Here is a 24,056-nt window from a genome sequence, read left to right as displayed (position 1 = left end):
CGCTCTGCACAGCCGGCTCCTCTCTGTAACAGAGGAGATGCGCTGTGTAGTGGCCGACTACGCGACCGCCAGGGGGCCGGCCTGTGAGTCAGGGGGCCCGGTGTCAGCAGGGGGCAGAGGGGCCCCCTGACCTGGAGAGACCCACCAGGCGTTTCTGAGCTGTGGCAGAGCAGAAGCGCTCCTGCACAGCAGACGGAATCCATCCTTCCAGGACCTGCGATGATGTCATGCCCATGTGAGTGTGTGGGAGGAGACACAGGATGCCGGGCAAAAAGCATCAGAAGATACGGATTCCTGAAGGAGACATGGACACATGATGACTGGTAATGAGAAAAGAGGGGGCACGAGGGGGAGGGGAGTGCAGGGTGAGTGGCATATGAGGGCTGCAGACTGTGACAGAAGGATGTGAAGGGGTGCAGAGTGTTTGAGAGGGGTAAGTTGGGGTACAGGCAGGGTGAGATATGTGGGGCAGGGTGTGTGACATATGGGGGTGTAGTGTGTGTGCTATGGGGGGTGCAGGCTGTATGGGGAGCAGTGTGTGTGACATATGGGGGCAGGGTCATAACTACCGTGGTTGCAGGGGTCAAAAGGAGAAGAGAGGTACTTGTTTTTTTATTTTGCTGGCTCCATGACACATGGAGGCCTGGAGGGGCCTTGCTGCATGACACATGGAGGCCTGGAGGGGCCTTGCTGCATGACACATGGAGGCCTGGAGGGGCCTGGCTGCATGACACATGGAGGCCTGGAGGGGCCTGGCTGCATGACATGGAGGCCTGGAGGGGCCTGGCTGCATGACATGGAGGCCTGGAGGGGCCTTGCTGCATGACACATGGAGGCCTGGAGGGGCCTTGCTGCATGACACATGGAGGCCTGGAGGGGCCTTGCTGCATGACACATGGAGGCCTGGAGGGGCCTGGCTGCATGACACATGGAGGCCTGGAGGGGCCTGGCTGCATGACATGGAGGCCTGGAGGGGCCTGGCTGCATGACATGGAGGCCTGGGGGCCTGGCTGCATGACACATGGAGGGCCTGGGGTGGCTGGCTGCATGACACATGGAGGCCTGGAGGGGCCTGGCTGCATGACACATGGAGGCCTGGAGGGGCCTGGCTGCATGACATGGAGGCCTGGAGGGGCCTGGCTGCATGACATGGAGGCCTGGGGGCCTGGCTGCATGACACATGGAGGGCCTGGGGTGGCTGGCTGCATGACACATGGAGGCCCTGGGGTGGCTGGCTGCATGACACATGGAGGCCTGGAGGGGCCTGGCTGCATGACATGGAGGCCTGGGGGCCTGGCTGCATGACACATGGAGGGCCTGGGGTGGCTGGCTGCATGACACATGGAGGCCCTGGGGTGGCTGGCTGCATGACACATGGAGGCCTGGAGGGGCCTGGCTGCATGACACATGGAGGCCTGGAGGGGCCTGGCTGCATGACACATGGAGGCCTGGAGGGGCCTGGCTGCATGACATGGAGGCCTGGGGGCCTGGCTGCATGACACATGGAGGGCCTGGGGTGGCTGGCTGCATGACACATGGAGGCCCTGGGGTGGCTGGCTGCATGACACATGGAGGCCTGGAGGGGCCTGGCTGCATGACACATGGAGGCCTGGAGGGGCCTGGCTGCATGACACATGGAGGCCTGGAGGGGCCTGGCTGCATGACACATGGAGGCCTGGAGGGGCCTGGCTGCATGACACATGGAGGCCTGGAGGGGCCTGGCTGCATGACACATGGAGGCCTGGAGGGGCCTGGCTGCATTACACATGGATGCCTGGAGGGTCCTGGCTGCATGACATGGAGGCCTGAGGGCCTGGCTGCATGACACATGGAGGCCCTGGAGGGGCCTGGCTGCATGACACATGGAGGCCCTGGGGTGGCTGGCTGCATGACACATGGAGGCCTGGAGGGGCCTGGCTGCATGACACATGGAGGCCTGGAGGGGCCTGGCTGCATGACACATGGAGGCCTGGAGGGGCCTGGCTGCATGACACATGGAGGCCTGGAGGGGCCTGGCTGCATGACACATGGAGGCCTGGAGGGGCCTGGCTGCATTACACATGGATGCCTGGAGGGTCCTGGCTGCATGACATGGAGGCCTGAGGGCCTGGCTGCATGACACATGGAGGCCCTGGAGGGGCCTGGCTGCATGACACATGGAGGCCCTGGGGTGGCTGGCTGCATGACACATGGAGGTCTATGGGACTGCATAAAAAACATGAAGGACACCTTATACATGGACTAGGGGTACATTATACATGGAGGAGTATGGGGCTGCATAATACAATATGAAAATTGATGGGGCTGGATTATAATACATATAGGACTATGGGGGCTGCATTATAATATATGGAGGACTATGGAGGCTACCTTATACATGGACTATGGAAGTGCATTATAAAACATGGAGGACTATGTGGTGCAGTATAATATATGGAGAACTATGGGGTGAATTTTAATACATGGAGAACTATGGGAAATGCATTATAATTGAAGGGCTACTTTATACATGGAGGATTATGGGGGTGCATTATAATATATGGAGGGCTATGTATCTGCATTCTAATATATGAAGGGTTATGTGAGACCCTTTATACAATTATTTGGAAGGCTATGTGGGGGCTGTTATAGTATTTTGAGAACTTTATACAGGGGGGACAAAGATACAAGTATGGGATGGAAATGTTTTGTGCTGAGGGAAAAAGGCTCTTTCCCTCAGCAGCCAACTTTCCCATGCTCTGCTATACATCTCTCAGCACCCAGCTTTCCCATGCTCTGCTATACATCTCTCAGCACCCAGCTTTCCCATGCTCTGCTGTACATCTCTCAGTACCCAGCTTTCCCATGCTCTGCTATACATCTCTCAGCACCCAGCTTTCCCATGTTCTGCTATACATCTCTCAGCACCCAGCTTTCCCATGCTCTGCTATACATCTCTCAGCACCCAGCTTTCCCATGCTCTGCTGTACATCTCTCAGTACCCAGCTTTCCCATGCTCTGCTATACATCTCTCAGCACCCAGCTTTCCCATGCTCTGCTATACATCTCTCAGCACCCAGCTTTCCCATGTTCTGATATACATCTCTCAGCACCCAGCTTTCCCATGTTCTGATATACATCTCTCAGCACCCAGCTTTCCCATGTTCTGCTATACATCTCTCAGCACCCAGCTTTCCCATGTTCTGATATACATCTCTCAGCACCCAGCTTTCTCATGCTCTGATATGGGAAAGCTGGGTGCTGAGGACAAGATAAATATCAGAACATAGGAAAGCTGGGTGCTGATAGAGGGATTTCAGGGTGCTGTGGGTGAGAGCCAAGTGTCAGCGTCATTATCCTGTACCCCGAGTGTCAGTGTCATTATCCCTTACCCCATACCTCCCAACCGTCCCGGATACAGCGGGACTTTCACGCTTTACGTTGTTTGTCCCGTTGCCACGATCGGGACGGCCGGCTCCCGGGCTCCGCCCACCCACTCTCTCTCCGCCTCCCTGCTTTTCCCTCCTACCATCCCAGTAGACGTGGCATAACAGAGAGGAGCGCTGCCTGTGCTGCTGCTGGTACAGTAAAATCTCCCCAGCGCTGATTTCCCTCCCTCCCCCCCCCTCACCCCCGGCCGGAGCCTCTCTGTGCGGTCGGCCGGCCGCCTGTCTGTGCGGTCGGCCGGCCGCCTTTCTGTGCGGGCGCCCCCCGGCCGCCTGTCTGTGCGGGCGCCCCCCGGCTGCCTGTCTGTGTGGGTGCCCCCCGGCCGCCTGTCTGTGCGGGCGCCCCCCTGCCGCCTGTCTGTGCGGGCGCCCCCCTGCCGCCTGTCTGTGCGGGCGCCCCCCTGCCGCCTGTCTGTGAAGGCGACCGGCCACCTCACTGTGTGGGCGACCGGCCGCCTCACTGTGGCTCCCTGCGTGTCCATGCTGGAGGCCCGCCGGCTGCCTGCGTGTCCATGCTGGAGGCCCGCCGGCTGCCTGCGTGTCCATGCTGGAGGCCCGCCGGCTGCCTGCGTGTCCATGCTGGAGGCCCGCCGGCTGCCTGCGTGTCCATGCTGGAGGCCCGCCGGCTGCCTGCGTGTCCATGCTGGAGGCCCGCCGGCTGCCTGCGTGTCCATGCTGAATGGGTGTGGATGGGGAGTGGATATGGGCGTGACTGTGAAATGGGTGTGGTTAGGGGGCGTGGCCTAAAAATTTGCCGCGGCGCGCTACGCGCGCCGCAAACTTTGTCCTTCTTTTCCTTCTTTAAAAGTTGGGAGGTATGCCTTACCCCAAGTGTCTGTGTATGTGGAGGGGGGGCCCAGGTCTAAACTTTGCACCGGGGCCCATCCAACTCTAGTTACGCCACTGCTGGTAGAGTATTAGTTTTTGGCCTGGGCGATGTACAACTGCAGCACCATCTTTGCTGTAAGTAATTTTGGAGGATATTTATTCCTCTTTTTGTTGCTATTTTTATACTCCTTTTATCCAGCCCAGTGTGGATGACGCGTCTACCTCATCCATACATCCCAACATTGTGGTCCTGCACAGGCGCACTTTGATCTGCCCTGCTGAGAGCAGATCAAAGAACTGTAATGTGCAGGTATGAGGAAAGGTTAAAGACCGCCCACACATGTGTTGCGTCCCACGGGGCAGGAGGTTAACCTACTCATTGCCGGGCAGTCACGGGTCGAGTCAGTTAATGTAACAGGTGGCCTTGCCCGGTTCCTTTGCACAAAGGCGTACAGTGAATGATGGGGGATGTGGGGTATTTGGGGAAAGTTTGTCGTGACGCTACCTGTGGTATGCGGCCAGGGAGTAGCCACCGCTGCTGAATTCCTTGCCGGGGCAGGTGTTATAGCAGCCGGGATGGTGTCGCTCCCCAAGGGCGGAGCGGGCCCCAGGTGGATGACGGTGGGATGGCGGTCCCTTGGAAGCGCTGGAGCGCAAGGCGACGGAGTAGCAAATCAGAGTCTGAGTAGGCAACTGCGGTTCCAGGTTCTTTTAATAACTGATTTAAAGCTGCACCAAGGTGCTGGTCTCTGCCGTCGTGGGCTCCAGTCAATCCCAGGCATGTAAATGGGCCACCACCGGTGTTTGAAGAGAGAGAGAGAGAAGGAGAATGTCCCTTGTCTAGGATGTTGCAGTTAGGTACCCTGGCCGAGCTGCCGCTCCAAGCCCCGGGCCTAGTAAAGTTCAAGAGTTCCAGAGATGTCTTGTCAGAATTATGGTCCCAATGGATCTTCTTGTGGATGTGAGTGTGTTGCGCCTTTATCTACACCAAGTGGACCCCACCTCCCAGGTGGCTGGCTTCAGTGACCAGGGAAGTCCCATGCATCATGGTGGCCACCCCCCTGCCTACCCTGAGCCATCCCACCCTGTGAGAAGGCTCCTATGCTGTATGTAGTGTGTGGATGTGGAACACTGGTGATTAACCCCTCACTTACCTGAGATGGATATCGCACCTTAATTGAGGTGCAATACCCTGTGCCACACATGTGCACTACAATACTTTAATCTGCCCTTAGCAGGGCTGATCAGAGTGCGCCTGTGCAGGACTGAAATGCCGGCTGGTGTGGATGACGTAGGATGCATCATGCATACAGGCCTCAGAAGAAGGAGGACGGCAATCGCCACAGAGAGGAGGCGCCGGACTGGAGACCCGTGACACCCATCAGCCCAGACCGCCCACCCTAAAGTGAGTATATAAAGGTGTTTTCTTTACGTTATACAGAGCGGCCTCTTATATACAGTATTCTGGAATGCTGTATATAAGAGCTTACTGTTGGTGACAGGTTTAATGCTCATTAATAAGGCTGTTTCTAAAAGAAAATGCAGACTTTTTTATGTTAGACAATTCCTTTAAGGTGTACAATAAAGAACCTGTAATGGCCAAATTATAGTTAGTGTTCGCTGTTCATGAATATCTGGAGATATTATATAAAACAAAAACTTTAGAAAAATTTCGAAAACGAACCCAAATCTTTGATTCTCACTTACAGTATATAGGATTCAGTGCCTTGGGATTCTTATTCAATATCTCATCTATAGTGGATGTTTGTCAAAAGGCTTGTATTAAAGAGGTTGTCCGCTACTTTTACATTGATGGTCTATCCTTAGGGGTGCTTTACAAGCTGTGACATCGCTGCCGATATATCGTCGGGGTCACATCGTTAGTGACGCACATCCGGCGCCGGGAGCGACATCGCAGCGTGTGACACAAATGAGCGACGATCAACGAGCGCAAAAACGTGCAAAATCGTTGCTTGTTGACACGTCGCTCATTTCCATAATATCGTTGCTGCTGAAGGTACGATGTTGTTTGTCGTTCCTGCGGCAGATCACATCGCTATGTGTGACACCACTGGAACGACAAACATCTCCTTACCTGCGTCCACCGGAAAAGGAGGAAGGAAGAGGTGGGCGGGATGTTCCAGCTGCTCATCTCCTCCCCTCCTTTTCTATTGGGTGGCGGTTCAGTGACGCTGCTGTGACGTCGCTGTGATGCTGAACAAACCACCCCCTTAGAAAGGAGGCGGTTTGCCGGTCACAGTGACGTCGCAGAGCAGGTATGTGCATGTGACGCTGCCATAGCGATAATGTTCGTTACGGCAGCGATCACCACATACAGTTAGGTCCAGAAATATTTGGACAGTGACACAAGTTTTGTTATTTTAGCTGTTTACAAAAACATGTTCAGAAATACAATTATATAATCAATGAAGTAGTTAAAAGGTCTGGGGTTGATTGCAGGTGTGTGGTTTTGCATTTGGAAGCTGTTGCTGTGACCAGACAACATGCGGTCTAAGGAACTCTCAATTGAGGTGAAGCAGAACATCCTGAGGCTGAAAAAAAAAAATCCATCAGAGAGATAGCAGACATGCTTGGAGTAGCAAAATCAACAGTCGGGTACATTCTGAGAAAAAAGGAATTGACTGGTGAGCTTGGGAACTCAAAAAGGCCTGGGCGTCCACGGATGACAACAGTGGTGGATGATCGCCGCATACTTTCTTTGGTGAAGAAGAACCCGTTCACAACATCAACTAAAGCCCAGAACACTCTCAGTGAAGTAGGTGTCTCTGTCTCTAAGTCAACAGTAAAGAGAAGACTCCATGAAAGTAAATACAAAGGGTTCACATCTAGATGCAAACCATTCATCAATTCCAAAAATAGACAGGCCAGAGTTAAATTTGCTGAAAAACACCTCATGAAGTCAGCTCAGTTCTGGAAAAGTATTCTATGGACAGATGAGACAAAGATCAACCTGTACCAGAATGATGGGAAGAAAAAAGTTTGGAGAAGAAAGGTAACGGCACATGATCCAAGGCACACCACATCCTCTGTAAAACATGGTGGAGGCAACGTGATGGCATGGGCATGCATGGCTTTCAATGGCACTGGGTCACTTGTGTTTAATGATGACATAACAGCAGACAAGAGTAGCCGGATGAATTCTGAAGTGTACTGGGATATACTTTCAGCCCAGATTCAGCCAAATGCCGCAAAGTTGATCGGACGGCGCTTCATAGTATAGATGGACAATGACCCCAAGCATACAGCCAAAGCTACCCAGGAGTTCATGAGTGCAAAAAAGTGGAACATTCTGCAATGGCCAAGTCAATCACCAGATCTTAACCCAATTGAGCATGCATTTCACTTGCTCAAATCCAGACTTAAGACGGAAAGACCCACAAACAAGCAAGACCTGAAGGCTGCGGCTGTAAAGGCCTGGCAAAGCATTAAGAAGGAGGAAACCCAGCGTTTGGTGATGTCCATGGGTTCTAGACTTAAGGCAGTGATTGCCTCCAAAGGATTCGCAACAAAATATTGAAAATAAAAATATTTTGTTTGGGTTTGGTTTATTTGTCCAATTACTTTTGACCTCCTAAAATGTGGAGTGTTTGTAAAGAAATGTGTACAATTCCTACAATTTCTATCAGATATTTTTGTTCAAACCTTCAAATTAAACGTTACAATCTGCACTTGAATTCTGTTGTAGAGGTTTCATTTCAAATCCAATGTGGTGGCATGCAGAGCCCAACTCGCCAAAATTGTGTCACTGTCCAAATATTTCTGGACCTAACTGTATCGGCCGTGCGATGGGGGCGGGCGCTATCGCGCTCGACATCGCTAGCAATTGCTAGTGATGTCGCAGCGTGTAAAGCCCGCCTTAGGATAGGTCAACTCATCGATGTCTGATTGGCCGCACCCCCACCCACCAGCTTTTCTTGGTACCAGCGATGGCAGCAGGCAGCCGGAAATGTTCAGTTCCAGAGTTGTTCTATCAACTGATAGTAGCTACGACCAGGTACTACACATCTATCTCCCATTCCAATCAATTGGAGGCGGATGTGCAGGACCAGGTTGAGGCAGCTACCAGAAGATAGAGCACTTCCGGAACTGAGCATTTCTGGCTGCCTGCTCTTGCCAAGAACAGCTGATCGGCGGGGGTGTGGGGTGTTGGACCCCGGCTATTCAGACATTGATGACCTATCCTAAGGATAGGCCACCAGTGTAAAAGTAGTGGACAACCTCTTTAATTTGATGATCTCTATTAAGTCACAAGGACATCATAGAGGAGGTCTTTACCGTAGAGCCCCCTATATAATTCAGGCACTAATGTCTAGTACTTCTCTCTTTGGTGGATCCAGTACATCCATTTATTATAAGGGAATAGAATGCAGCTGACAATAAGTTCCACCAATAAATTAGCTGTTTGCAAGGAGCCTTGGTAGCCTTGGTAGCCGGATCTATAGCTATCAGCCCTCATAGTACATGGGTTGTCTCTGATGACACAGAACCTTCCATTTTCAATGTAATATATTTTTTGCACTTAGAATTACTTAGAACTAAACTTAGCATCCTTACATATTACTAGTGCAGGAGTGATCATATATTTCATAGTCACCACCACCCCAAATTGTAAGTGGATACACCATGGAGTAGAGCCAAATTCTGCTGTCTTTGGAACCCAGGATTGTCGGCTCATATTTCTTCTATAAAAAGCATAAGGGCACTGTGAACGGCACATTAACACACATCTGCAAGGGAGGGTGACCAGAAGGACAGAACAGCCTTATGTCATCAAGGATTGATGGTCAAAAATAGATTTGTCTTGATAAGGGTGATGATAGATGGTGATCTTCATACCATATGTCCCGTTATAGGGCTCCATGGCAGTGGTCCAAGATGTCAAAACTTGGAACATCTTACATTGTACAAGCAATGTGGTTTATATCTTTCAGACTTCTTTGTCTACTTATCAATATGCATATGGTAAGATAATTAATTGCTAAAAAAGAAATGTACCCTACTCACATTGCTTATAAAGATGTTGAAGGATCATTTTGATAGATTTCCTATGGTTTGTGAAGCATTGTACTTACTATTAGAGAGGATTCGATCTTTTGAAATTTGAACCAGGTTAGGCTAAATAGTCCCCAAAATTTGACTTTCCGTGAATCCCATTGCTGCAAAGCCTCCAATTATCCTAAAAACACATGTAACATTCTGAAGTCTCCTGGTACTATATCAAACCCCTTTCAGAGTCTTAAGCGGGCTTTACACGCTGCGACATTGCTAGCATCGGCTAGCGATGTTAAGCGTGATAGCACCCGCCCCCGTCGTACGTGCGATATTGCATGATCACTGCCGTAGTGAACATTATCGCTATGGCAGCGTCACACGCACATACCTGTGCAGCGACGTCGCTATGACCGCCGAACAATACCTCCCTCAAGGGGGAGGTGCGTTCGACGTCATAGCGACATAACTGCGGTGTCACTAAGAAGCCGGCCAATAGAAGCGGAGGGGCGGAGATGAGTGGGACGTAATATCCCACCCACCTCCTTCCTTCCTCATTGCCGGTGGATGCAGGTAAGGAGATGTTCCTCGCTCCTGCGGTGTCACACACAGCGATGTGTGATGCCGCAGGAACGACGAACAACATCGCTAATACGCAATTAACAATTTTTTGATTCTGGACGACCTCTCCGTGGCGAACGATTTTGGCCACTTTTGCGATCGACTAAGGTCGCTCGTATATGTCACACGCTGCAATGTACACTGTAGCCACGTCTTTTCTTACTCGAATCCTCTCCAGATATTGCACTTCACGAGGTCCACACTACAAGCCAACCCACTTACTATCTGTCACTCCTCCTCTACCTCAGCTTAACCCTATCTAATCCTACATCTAATCTACCGCTGCTCCAGCCCGTCCGCCAGGTGGTGCCCACAGGCAAACGGCTCTGGCTCCACTACATTGGGAACCTACACTCTGCTATCAGTATTTACATGTTAACACACATTTATAATAATCAATGCCATCTAATATATAAAGCTGAATGTGTGTATGTGTGTGTGTGTGTGTGTGTGTGTGTGTGTGTGTGTGTGTGTGTATGTATGTCCGGGATTGGCATCTGCACCGTCGCAGCTACAGCCGCAAAATTTTGCACACTCACACTTCTGGACCCCGAGAGCGTCGTGTTTTGAGGGGAAATTTTAAGCCCGCGCTTTACAGTTATTCACCAAAAACCTGCCTCCATTAAAGCGATTGGAGCTGGGAGCCACAATGCAGCCAGAACTTCAGAAGAATGTGCGGCCACACCCTTAAATGGAATGTTGGCATGTCACAATGCAGCCAGGGAAAGAGACAGACACAGACAGGGAAAGAGGCAGACACAGACAGGGTAAGAAACAGACATAGACAGGGTAAGAGACAGACACAGACAAAGAGACAGACAGACCGGGAAAGAGAGGGAAAGAGAGAGACAGGTTAAGAGACAGACACAGACAAGTAAAGAGAAAGACACAGACAAAGAGACAGAGACAGACACAGGGAAACAGACAGACAGGGAAAGAGAGGGAAAGAGACAGACAGGGTAAGAGACAGACAAAGACAGACAGGGAAAGAGACAGACAGGGTAAGAGACAGACAAAGACAGACAGGGAAAGAGACAGACAGACAAAGAGAGAGAGAGATATACAGAGGGGGAGACAGACAGAGAATGGGAGAGAAACAGAGAGACAGTTACTATCCCGGGCAGCGCCGGGTGCTACAGCTATAATATATAAAGCTGAATGTGTGTATGTATGTATGTGTGTGTGTGTGTGTGTGTGTGTGTGTATATCTGGGATTGGCATCTGCACCGTCGCAGCTACAGCCACAAAATTTTGCACACTCACACGTCTGGACCCCAAGAGCATCATAGGCTATGTTGGGAGGCAAAATTTTAACCCCGCGTATTACAATTTACCAATCAATTTTGCCCCTATCTACATAATGGGGAAAAAGTGAAACGAAAAGTGTATCCGCACCGTTGCATTTACAATCACAAAATTTTACACACTCACACGTCTGGACCCCGAGAGCTTCATAGGCTATGTTGTGAGGTGAAATTTTAACCCCGCGCATTCCAATTTACCAATCAATTTTGCCCCTATCTACATAATGGGGAAAAAGTGAAACGAAAAGTGTATCCGCACCGTCACATTTACAATCACAAAATTTTGCACAGACACCTCATGTGACCCAGGGAACGTCGTAGACTATGTTTTGACAGGAAAATTTAACCCCGCGCTTTACAGTTACTCTCCAAAAAACATGCCTTCATTAAAGTAAATGGAGCCTGGAACTACAGGTTATTAATAGGAGCTGTGAGTAGTTGCTATAGGAACAAAAGACATTCATAGTATATGAAGCTTATATGTGAGGTAATAAGATGTCGGTGGGGCGATGGAAAGAGAGAGACAGAGAGAGACAGACAGAGAGAGAGAGACAGACAGAGACAGACAGGGAAAGAGACAGAGAGATAGAGACAAACGGGGAAAGAGACAGACCTAAAAAGAGACAGATGGGGAAAGAGACAGACAGACATGCAGACAGGGACAGAGACAGGCAGACAGGGAAGGAGGAGACAGACAGAGAGACAGACAAAGATAGATGGGGAAAGACACTGACTTTGATAGAGACAGATGGGGAAAGAGACAGAGAAATAGAGACAGACAAAGACATGCAGACAGAGAAAGAGACAGACAGGAAAAGACACAGACAAAGAGACGGGGAGACAGACTGGGAAAGAGACAGACCTGGAAAGAGACAGATGGGGAAAGAAACGGAGAGATAGAGAAAGACAAAGAAAGAGACAGGCAGACCTGGAAAGAGGCAGACCTGGAAAGAGAAAGACATGGAAAGAGACAGACAGAGACAGACGGGGAAAGAGACAGACGGTGAAAGAGACAGATCTAGAAAGAGGCAGACGGAGCACATTACTTGGCCAATTTAGTTAAATCTGTGTGGAATATCTGTGGTGTTGAAATATATGTTTTGAAATGCTTCTATTAGCTTAGTTTTTGCCTTAGGGCGCCCTAAGACCTGGCTGTTCATAACCATTATAGCAGGAGCCTAGCTGCCCATACATGGAGGTTTGCAGTCCAAATAGTGGCATTTTTCCCAGATATGGATGTTTTTAACCTAGATAGTGGCATTTAAGTTAGGTTCCCGGAATACAGAGATATACCTTGCCGTTTGGTTTCCGGGCTTACATGCATTAGCCAATACATAAACTAAATATCTCTCTTTTGCAGTAATGCAGTGCCATATTTTCCCTAGTACATTTTTGGCTTTTTCAGTGTGCGACTGTATGCCTTTACAGACAAAGAGACAGACTGACAGGGAAAGAGACAGACAGTGAAAGAGAGAGACAGGGTAAGAGACAGACACAGACAGGTGAAGAGACAGATACAGACAAAGCGACAGAGACAGACACAGGGAAACAGACAGACAGGGAAAGAGAGGGAAAGAGACAGACAGGGTAAGAGACAGACAAAGACAGGTAAAGAGACAGAAAAAGAGACAGACACAGGGAAAGAGACAGAGGGAAAGAGGGAAGTAGACAGACAGGGAAAAATAGGGAAAGAAACAGACAGGGAAAGCGAGTTAAAGAGACAGACAGGGAAAGAGACAGACAGGGAAAGTGACAGAGATAGATAGACAGACAAGGAAAGAGATAGATAGACAGACAGTGAAAGAGATTGAGACAGACGGAGAAAGAGACAGAGACAGTCAGAGACAGACAGGGAAAGAGACAGACAGACAAAGAGATAGAGAGACAGAGAGATATATACAGAGGGAGAGACAGGGAAAGAAACAGAGAGACAGTTACTATCCCGGCCGTTAATACATTCTATTTATAAATTCTATCCCGGGAATGTTAATACATTCTATTTTGTTAAAAACAGTTATTAACCCGGGCGTGTGTATGTATGTGTGTGTGTGTGTGTGTGTATGTATGTATGTATGTCCGGGATTGGCATCTGCACCGTCGCAGCTACAGCCACAAAATTTTGCACACTCACACGTCTGGACCCCGAGAGCGTCATAGGCTATGTTGTAAGGCGAAATTTTAACCTCTCGCGTTCCAATTTACCAATCAATTTTGCCCCTATCTACATAATGGGGAAAAAGTGAAACGAAAAGTGTATCCGCACTGTCGCATTTAAAATCACGAAATTTTGCACAGACACCTCATGTGACCCAGGGAACATCGTAGACTATGTTATGACAGGAAAATGTAACCCCGCGCTTTACAGTTACTCTCCAAAAAACATGCCTTCATTAAAGTAAATGGAGGCTGGAACTACAGGTTATTAGTAGGAGCTGTGAGTGGTTGCTATAGGAACAAAAGACATTCATAGTATAAGAAGATTATATGTGAGGTAATAAGATGTCAGTGGGGAGACAGATATAGAGAGACAGACAGGAAAAGAGACAGAGAGATAGAGACAGACAGGGAAAGAGACAGACAGGGAAAGAGACAGACAGAGACAAACGGTGAAAGAGACAGACAGAGACAGACGGTGAAAAAGAGAGACAGACCTGGAAAGAGACAGACCTGGAAAGAGACAAATGGGGAAAGAGACAGACAGACATGCAGACAGGGACAGAGACAGGCAGACAGGGAAGGAGGAGACAGACAGAGAGACAGACAAAGATAGATGGGGAAAGACACAGACTTAGATATAGACAGAGGCTTGCACTCATAATATATATATTAGTGCTCACTTCAGTTATCCTATTCAGTTATATGTATTTTTTCTGAATGTGAACACAGCTCCGCCCCTTTCGGCCATGTTTTTTTCCATCTCCTATATAAGAAAGTCCTTAGTTACCCCTCTCCACCCACAGCAGTTTTTAATTGCAATGAGATGACACACAGTTAGGGTCACAGAGCTAGGGACCCCAATATAGAGATATACCTTGACGAGGTTTTGGGGCTCAGTTACATTGATCAATGTGATTGCTAAATATCTCCTTTTTCCTAATATTCATGGCAGGTATGCAATTCATTATTCACATGTTCAAGTTAGCAAGTAGCATTTTTCATTGTATTTTCCAATATTTTTCCATATGCTTGAGGCATTATACTATTATCTAAGTTTGATGTGCAGCCTTATCCTTATATAGTATGTATTTTTTTGGCTTGCACTCATAATATATATATTAGTGCTCACTTCAGTTATCCTATTCAGACATGCAGACAAGGACAGAGACAGGCAGACATTGAAGGAGGAGACAGCCGGAGAGACAGACAAAGATTGATGGGGAAAGACACAGACTTTGATAGAGACAGACGGGGAAAGAGACAGAGAAATAGAGAGACAAAGATAGGCAGACAGGGAAAGAGACAGACAGGAAAAGACACAGAGAAAGAGACGGGGAGACAGACGGGGAAAGAGACAGACCTGGGAACGAGACAGACCTGGAAAGAGCCAGACGGGGAAAGAGACAGATGGGGAAAGAGACAGACAGAGACAGATGGGGAAAGAGACAGATGGGGAAAGAGACAGATGGGGAAAGAGACAGATGGGGAAAGAGACAGACGGGGAAAGAGACAGATGGGGAAAGAGACAGACGGGGAAAGAGACAGACGGGGAAAGAGACAGACGGGGAAAGAGACAGACCTGGAAAGAGACAGACCTGGAAAGAGAAAGACGGAGCACATTATTTGGCCAATTTAGTTAAATATGTGGGGAATATCTGTGGTGTTGAAATATATGTTGTGAAATGCTTCTATTAGCTTAGTTTTTGCCATTTAATAATTACATTTCTATCTATTCTATTTTGTTAACAGCAGTTATTAACCCGGCCAAAGCTGGGTAGTACAGCTAGTATATATATAAAAAGGTCCAAAAATTATCCCTTTTAGCCATTCTGTGAAAATAACTGATTCAAACTGATCGTGTCACTGGCAGAGGCAACATCATTCTGCTCTGACTGAAATGAGTGATATGCCAAATATTCCATTATGTCCTCTGCTTCCTCCTCATTAATATACTTGCCAGAGACAAAGGAGGCCAATTGTGGCCTATTTGTGGAAGTACTTCTGCCTGGATGGCTGGTGGTAGCGGTGGTGCTTCTGCTGCTGTCAACGGCTGCCACAATCTTAGTTGTTACCATATTTTTTGGATTATAAGATGCACTTTTCCTCCCACAAATTTGGGAAAAAAAGGGGGGTTGCGTTTTATAATCTGGTTGTAGCTTACCAGGAGGTAGAAAAGTGCAGTAGAGCAGGGTCAGACGGCGGTGGCAGGAGTAGAGCAATACTGCAGGTGTCCGGGTAGGCGGGGAAAGCTCGAGCAGGAGATTATGGGCGGTACTTGCTGATGAAAATCACAGCACCGCCCATAATTCACACATTCGCAAAAAGTCACCAGCGATCACACTGTGCACAGTGCACAGTCCCGCGACAGTGGCACGGACATACATACATATATACACACACACATACATACACACGCCCGGGTTAATAACTGTTGTTAACAAAATAGAATGTATTAACATTCCCGGGATAGAATGTATAAATAAAATGTATTAACGCCCGGGATAGTAACTGTCTCTCTGTTTCTTTCCTATTCTGTCTGTCTCCCCTTCTGTATATATCTCTCTGTCTCTCTCTCTATCTCTTTATCTGTCTGTCTCTTTCCCTGTCTGTCTCTGACTGTCTCTGTCTCTTTCTCCGTCTGTCTCAATCTCTTTCCATGTCTGTCTATCTATCTCTTTCCATGTCTGTCTATCTATCTCTTTCCTTGTCTGTCTATCTATCTCTGTCACTTTCCCTGTCTGTCACTTTCCCTGTCTGTCTCTTTCCCTGTCTGTCTCTTTCCCTGTCTGTCTCTTTCCCTGTCTTTCCCTGTCTGTCTCTTTCCCTCTTTCCCTCTGTCTCTTTCCCTGTGTCTGTCTCTTTGTCTTTCTCTTTAACTGTCTTTGTCTGTCTCTTACCCTGTCTGTCTCTTTCCCTCTCTTTCCCTGTCTGTCTGTTTCCCTATGTCTGTCTCTGTCTCTTTATCTGTGTCTCTCTCTTTACCTGTCTGTGTCTGTCTCTTAACCTGTCTCTCTCTTTCCCTCTCTTTCCCTGTCTGTCTCTTTCCCTGTCAGTCTGTCTCTTTGTCTGTGTCTGTCTCTTTGTGTCTGTCTCTTGCCCTGTCTATGTCTGTTTCTTACCCTGTCTGTGTCTGCCTCTTTCCCTGTCTGTGTCTGTCTCTTTCCCTGGCTGCATTGTGACACGCCTACATTCCATTTAAGGGCGTGGCTGTGCATTCTTCTGAAGTTCTGGCTGCACTGTGGCTCCCAGCTCCATTCGCTTTAATGGAGGCAGGTTTTTTTGGTGAATAACTGTAAAGCGCGGGGTTAAAATTTCCCCTCAAACATTACGCTCTTGGGGTCCAAAAGTGTGAGTGTGCAAAATTTTGTGGCTGTAGCTGCGACGGAGCAGATGCCAATCCCGGACATACATACATGGGAACGAGATAGACCTGGAAAGAGACAGATGGGGAAAGAAACAGAGAGCTAGAGACAGACAAAGAAAGAGACAGACAGAGACAGATGGAGAAAGAGACGGACGGGGAAAGAGGCAGACCTGGAAAGAGGCAGACCTGGAAAGAGGCAGACCTGGAAAGAGGCAGACGGGGAAAGAGGCAGACCTGGAAAGAGGCAGACCTGGAAAGAGGCAGACCTGGAAAGAGGCAGACAGGGAAAGAGACAGACGGGGAAAGAGACAGACAGAGACAGATGGGGAAAGAGACAGATGGGGAAAGAGACAGACGGGGAAAGAGACAGACATCGAAAGAGACAGACGGGGAAAGAGACAGACGGGGAAAGAGACAGACGGGGAAAGAGACAGACCTGGAAAGAGACAGACCTGGTAAGAGACAGACCTGGAAAGAGAAAGACGGAGCACATTACTTGGCCAATTTAGTTAAATCTGTGGGGAATATCTGTGGTGTTGAAATATATGTTGTGAAATGCTTCTATTAGCTTAGTTTTTGCCTTTTAATAATTACATTTCTATCTATTCTATTTTGTTAACAGCAGTTATTAACCTGGGCGAAGCTGGGTAGTACAGCTAGTATATATATAAAAAGGTTTAAATTATCCCTTTTAGCCATTCTGTGAAAATAACTGATTCAAACTGATCGTGTCACTGGCAGAGGCAACATCATTCTGCTCTGACTGAAATGAGTGATATGCCAAATATTCCATTATGTCCTCTGCTTCCTCCTCATTAATATACTTGCCAGAGGCAAAGGAGGCCAATTGTGGCCTATTTGTGGAAGTACTTCTGCCTGGATGGCTGGTGGTAGCGGTGATGCTTCTGCTGCTGTCAACGGCTGCCACAATCTTAGTTGTTACCATATTTTTTGGATTATAAGATGCACTTTTCCTCCCAAAAATTTGGGACAAAACAGGGGGGTTGCGTTTTATAATCTGGTTGTAGCTTACCAGGAGGTAGAAAAGTGCAGTAGAGCAGGGTCAGACGGCGGTGGCAGGAGTAGAGCAATACTGCAGGTGTCCCAGCAATTCAGGAGCCATCTCCAGTGATTAAAGGGAACCTGTCAGCAGAAATTTTGCACTAAACCTAAAAGATTCCCTTTCTGCAGCTCGTGGACTGCATTCTAGCAAGGTTCCTATTGTTATTGTGCCCCCTTTTAGACCAAAATAAATACTTTATAAAGTGGTACCTTTTCCTATGCAAATCTTGTTAATCGTACACTGGGGCGGGCTGTCTGGTGTCCGTTATCCTGCCTCCTGCTGCTTTACGCCATCCCCATCACTCAATTTCATTCTTCAGGACGCCGCCCAGTGCGCCCCAAGTCTCGCACATGCGCCGTGCCACTCTAGCGGGACTGCACTGTGCACAGTGTGACCGCTGGTGACGTGTTGTGCAGGCGTGAGATTATGGGCGGCGCTGGGATTTTCATCAGCAAGTACCCGCCCATAATCTCGTGCCCGCGCTTTCCCCTCTGCCTCCACCATTCTGCGCAAGCGCTGGCCAGATGAATCCACGTCACCTCTTACCAAGATGGGAAAGAGTTGACGTGGGGTCATCTGACCAGCGCTTGCGCAGAACGGTGGAGGCAGAGGGGAAAGCGCGGGCACGAGATTATGGGCGGTACTTGCTGATGAAAATCACAGCACCGCCCATAATTCACACATGCGCAAAAAGTCACCAGCGGTCACACTGTGCACAGTGCACAGTCCCGCGACAGTGGCACGGACATACATACATATATACACACACACATACATACACACGCCCGGGTTAATAACTGTTGTTAACAAAATAGAATGTATTAACATTCCCGGGATAGAATGTATAAATAAAATGTATTAACGCCCGGGATAGTAACTGTCTCTCTGTTTCTTTCCTATTCTGTCTGTCTCCCCTTCTGTATATATCTCTCTGTCTCTCTCTCTATCTCTTTGTCTGTCTGTCTCTTTCCCTGTCTGTCTCTGACTGTCTCTGTCTCTTTCTCCGTCTGTCTCAATCTCTTTCCATGTCTGTCTATCTCTTTCCTTGTCTGTCTATCTATCTCTGTCACTTTCCCTGTCTGTCTCTTTCCCTGTCTGTCTCTTTCCCTGTCTGTCTCTTTCCCTGTCTTTCCCTGTCTGTCTCTTTCCCTCTTTCTCTTTCCCTGTGTCTGTCTCTTTGTCTTTCTCTTTAACTGTCTTTGTCTGTCTCTTACCCTGTCTGTCTCTTTCCCTCTCTTTCCCTGTCTGTCTGTTTCCCTACGTCTGTCTCTGTCTCTTTATCTGTGCCTGTCTCTTTACCTGTCTGTGTCTGTCTCTTAACCTGTCTCTCTCTTTCCCTCTCTTTCCCTGTCTGTCTCTTTCCCTGTCAGTCTGTCTCTTTGTCTGTGTCTGTCTCTTTGTGTCTGTCTCTTGCCCTGTCTATGTCTGTTTCTTACCCTGTTTGTGTCTGCCTCTTTCCCTGTCTGTGTCTGTCTCTTTCCCTGGCTGCATTGTGACATGCCTACATTCCATTTAAGGGCGTGGCTGTGCATTCTTCTGAAGTTCTGGCTGCACTGTGGCTCCCAGCTCCATTCGCTTTAGTGGAGGCAGGTTTTTTGGTGAATAACTGTAAAGCACGGGGTTAAAATTTCCCCTCAAACATTACGCTCTTGGGGTCCAAAAGTGTGAGTGTGCAAAATTTTGTGGCTGTAGCTGCGACGGAGCAGATGCCAATCCCGGACATACATACATACATACACACACACACACATACATACACACATTCAGCTTTATATATTAGATGGCATTGATTGTTATAAATGTGTGTTAACATGTAAATATTGATAGCAGAGTGTAGGTTCCCAATGTAGTGGAGCCAGAGCCGTTTGCCTGTGGGCACCACCTGGCGGACGGGCTGGAGCAGCGGTAGATTAGATGTAGGATTAGATAGGGTTAAGCTGAGGTAGAGGAGGAGTGACAGATAGGAAGGGGGTTGGCTAGTAGTGTGGACCTCGTGAAGTGCAACTTCTGGAGAGGATTCGAGTAAGAAAAGACGTGGCTACAGTGTCAGCACCAGACATGGAACCCTAAGATAACCTCATGTGGTCCGGAGCCTATGGCTCACCCTGGCGTGCTTATGTAAGTTGTGCACTAGACAGCCATTGGGGTCCAGAAGCAGATGAAAGTGTAAGAAAGGGGGAGGAAAGGAGACGCAAACCCGGCAACTTGAGAACGTGTTTCAAGATAGCAGAGAGCAAGTTGAGAAATAGTAACCCCAGAAACAGTAGAACCAGAACCATGAGGAGTGAGGCCATGTCTGTCATAACTATGTTAAGAATAAGCTGAACAAATTTGGTTGTCAAGTGAACTCTGTTGTTGCGTTGGTTAATATTTCGTCTATGACGATGACCAAGAGCGGGGTGATGGACACTGACCTAAAGAAACCAGTAAGTGTTATGCACCTCACTCAAATTCACAGCCATACGTGGAGTCTCCTTGGCGAAGGAGCATGGAGCCCATACATCCTGGCATCCATACCTTCCATCGGGGATATAATAAGACCTGTGTTCCAGTCATCAACGGGAAAGCCAGCAAGCTGAAGAAAAGAGGCCAGTAACGTAACTTTTTGTAGTAGCTGTGCAAAGGTGAGGTCTGGAGAAACTGACCAAGAACGGCCACTTAGGGATTGTAGATTCCAGGAGGGGTGTAGATATGTGTGGTACAATGTGAGATTATGTTTCTTTAAAATAAGAAAGATGAGTTGCTGTATCAAGAATGACGAAGAGCAATTCTTAAAGTCTCATCAAAGCTTTTATGCCAGCATTCCGGAGATAAAAGATTTAATAAGGTTAGTGAAACTGCGCTAAAATTTAGCATTTTTGATCCAAAAAAAAGAGCAGAGCTGGAACAGGATGGGAGTGTGGCAACCCCTTGTCATCAAATTCATGATGAGCGGTGGCATTCCTTATGTCACAAATCTCACACCAGTCCACGACTGGAGTAAAATTTGTGGTGAGGGTACAAGGAGGAGCATGCCACTTTTTAGATGAGCTGCATTCATTAAAGGTGGCTTTACACGCTACGAGATGGCTAAAGCAATCTCGTTGGGGTCACGGAATTTGTGACGCACATCCGGCCGCTTTAGCGATGTCGTTGCGTGTGACACTTACCCTATGAGCGATTTTGAATCGTCGCAAAAACGTTCAAAATAGCTCATCGGTGACATGCCCCCCTATTCCAATTATCGTTGCTGCTGCTTGCTATGTGTGACGCCGCTGGAACTGCGTCCACCGGAAAAGGCGGAAGGAAGGAGGTGGGCGGCATGTTCCGGTCGCTCATCTCCTCCCCTCCTTTTCTATTGGGCGGCAGTTCAGTGACGCTGCTGTGACGTCGCTGTGACGCTGAACAAACGGAAAGGAGGCGGTTCTTCAGTCACAGCGACATCGCAGAGCAGGTATGTGCGTGTGACGCTGCCGTAGCGATAATGTTCGCTACGGCAGCGATCACCACATATCGTTACAACGACGGGGGCGGGTGCTATCGCGCTCGACATCGCTAGCAATTGCTAGCAATGTCGTAGCGTGTAAAGTGGCCCTAAGAGGTGTGCACCACTTAATGAATCAGGAGCAAATGACTCGGGTGCATGAAAACCATCAGTCTTGATGAATCGAGGCCACAATTTCCAGTGGTAAGAAGGACATGAAATGTGTCCAGAGTTCTACAAAGGCACCTGGTAGATTTAGCAATAGTAAGTGGAGGAAGGGGGATAGACCTCTAAAGACATAGTGGCAAAATTGTGATGGACAGAAGGTGGCAGTCCATTTTGGCACAAAGTGACCTTTGAGAAATTCATTGGCAAAGACAGTTGGTAAAGTTGATATTATTTAGCCATTAAATATACCATATCACCAAGTGATCGTCAAGTGGGACACAGTTTTGTTAAGTGTAACCACCAAGTGTGCTATGCCTTTCTGCGAAAAGAAAACTAGAACTTCTTCATTACTCTAAAGTTCTGCATTATTCCGTTGGGTTACCACCACCTTGTAACAATTCTGGTTTCCCTCCAGTGGCCGCCTTTTGTCTCAAAAAACCAATGACCTTGTCATAGAAATGAAGATAGACCATAAAAGATAATGAGAGAGAGAGAAGGAGATACTCATTTAGAGGAGAAAGACACATTTTTTGGGACGCGGTACATAATGTATATTCAGGAATTAGACCGGATGGCCGAACAGTAATTCACAAAAGGCTCGGCAATGTGCTACAGAAAGAAAGTAGAATCCCATGAAGCCTTGAGGCAACTAGCATAGTAGTCACAGTCTGTAAAGGATGGCCATGTTCTACAATGTATTGTGCTTGACAGTTACACTTCAGGATGGAGGCACAGATTTTAGTGGTTACCATTGGCAGTAGGAACAGTCTTTTAACGGTTAACAAATGTAACTCACATGTACAGTAGGTACTGAAAGCATTCAGACCCCTTTACATTTTTCACTCTTGGTTTCATTGCAGCCATTTGGTAAATTCAAAAGAGTTCATTTTTTTCTCATTAATGTGCACTCTGCACCCTGCATCCCATTTTGTCAGGAAAAAACTGAAATGCAGAAATGTTTGCAAATTTATTAAACAAGAAAAACTAAAATATCACATGGTCATAAGTATTCAGACCCTTTTCCCAGACACTCATATTTAAGTCACATGCTGTCCATTTCCTTGTGATCCTCCTTGAGATGGTTCTGCTCCTTCATTGGAGTCCAGCTGTGTGTAATTAAACTGGTAGGTCTTGATTTGGAAAGGCGCACACCTTGTCTATATAAGACCTCACAGTGCATGTCACACCAAAGGAGAATCATGAGGTCAAAGAAAGCTCAGTGACAGAATTGTGGCAAGGCACAGTTCTGGCCAAGGTTACAAAAGAATTTCTGCAGTACTCAATATTCCTAAGAGCACAGTGGCCTCCATAATCCTTAAATGGAAGAAGTTTGGGACCACCAGAACTCTTCCTAGACCTGGTCATCTAGCCAAACTGAGTAATCGTGGGAGAAGAGCCTTGGTGAGTGAGGTAAAAAAGAACTCCAAGATCACTGTGGCTGAGCTCCAGAGATGGAGTAGGGAAATGGGAGAAAGTTCCAAAAAGTCAACTATCACTGCAGCCCTCCACCAGTCGGGCCTTTATGGCAGAGTGGCCCGACAGAAGCCTCTCCTCAGTGAAAGACATATGAAAGCCGCATAGAGTGTGCAAAAAAACACATGAAGGACTCCCAGACTATGAGAAATAAGATTCTCTGGTCTGATGAGACGAAGATAGAACTTTTTGGTGATAATTCTAAGTGGTATGTGTGGAGAAAACCAGGCACTGCTCATCACCTGCCCAATACATTCCCAACAGTGAAACATGGTGGTGGCAGCATCATGCTATGGGAGTGTTTTTCAGCTGCAGGGACAGGACGACTGGCTGCAACTGAAGGAAAGATGAATGAGGCCAAGTGCAGAGATACAGTAAATGTTAATTTAAGGCTGTTCACTCTGCGTTCCTGCAATGCATTCAGGTGTTAACCTCAAATCACCACATAAATGTAATCTGCCACAGTATGTTTCTGTGCTCATCTGAATAGACTAAAATTTTCAGGAAAAAAAATAAGAGAGTTCATTTAGACTCCATTGATGTAATTGCAGACTATAGTCCAGGATTATGTTTCAATACCAGTTTTAGAAGGATACAGGAAGAACCGTCAAAAGAATTGCACAAAAGCAGTGTGAACAGGGCTGAACTTATACTGTGGGTTGCAGGGCTTAGTCACCATCTTAGGTTATTCTCTAAAGCAAAGTGTCGCGGGCGGAGGAGGGGACGCCGCGCTCTCCCACTGCTCTGGTCCGGCTGCCGCTGCGGCTGCTGCGGCCTGCTGCCGCTGCTCGGTGGCTCGAGCGATGGGCTGGATCCCGGGGACTCGAGCGGCGCTCCTCGCCCGTGAGTGAAAGGGGATTGGGATTTGGGATAGTTATTGTCCGTGACGCCACCCACGGTTGTGGTGATTAAGTGGACACCACCGCTGCTCTTTCTGGGGAGCCCGGGAGTGATGGTATGGAGCAGCCAGTTGTTGATTTGCCCCTCTTTGGGTAGGGGGTTTGGTGGTCCTGGGGCCCAGTGATGGGGTTGGTATGGTGGACAGGCGGGTATGGGGCCTGTGGAGGTGCAGGGGCGCAGGGACAGCGCTGTGCCGCACGGCACGGAGGTACTCACTCAGCCAGTAAACACGACACAGTTCTCGGTAAACAAACGGCTGGTTGGACGGGTCCCTCGGACG

Source organism: Anomaloglossus baeobatrachus, chromosome 11 (genome assembly GCF_048569485.1).
Source record: "Anomaloglossus baeobatrachus isolate aAnoBae1 chromosome 11, aAnoBae1.hap1, whole genome shotgun sequence".
Lineage (NCBI taxonomy): Eukaryota > Metazoa > Chordata > Amphibia > Anura > Aromobatidae > Anomaloglossus > Anomaloglossus baeobatrachus.
The sequence above is the reverse complement of the archived record's forward strand: the minus strand, read 5'-3'. Positions refer to the sequence as shown.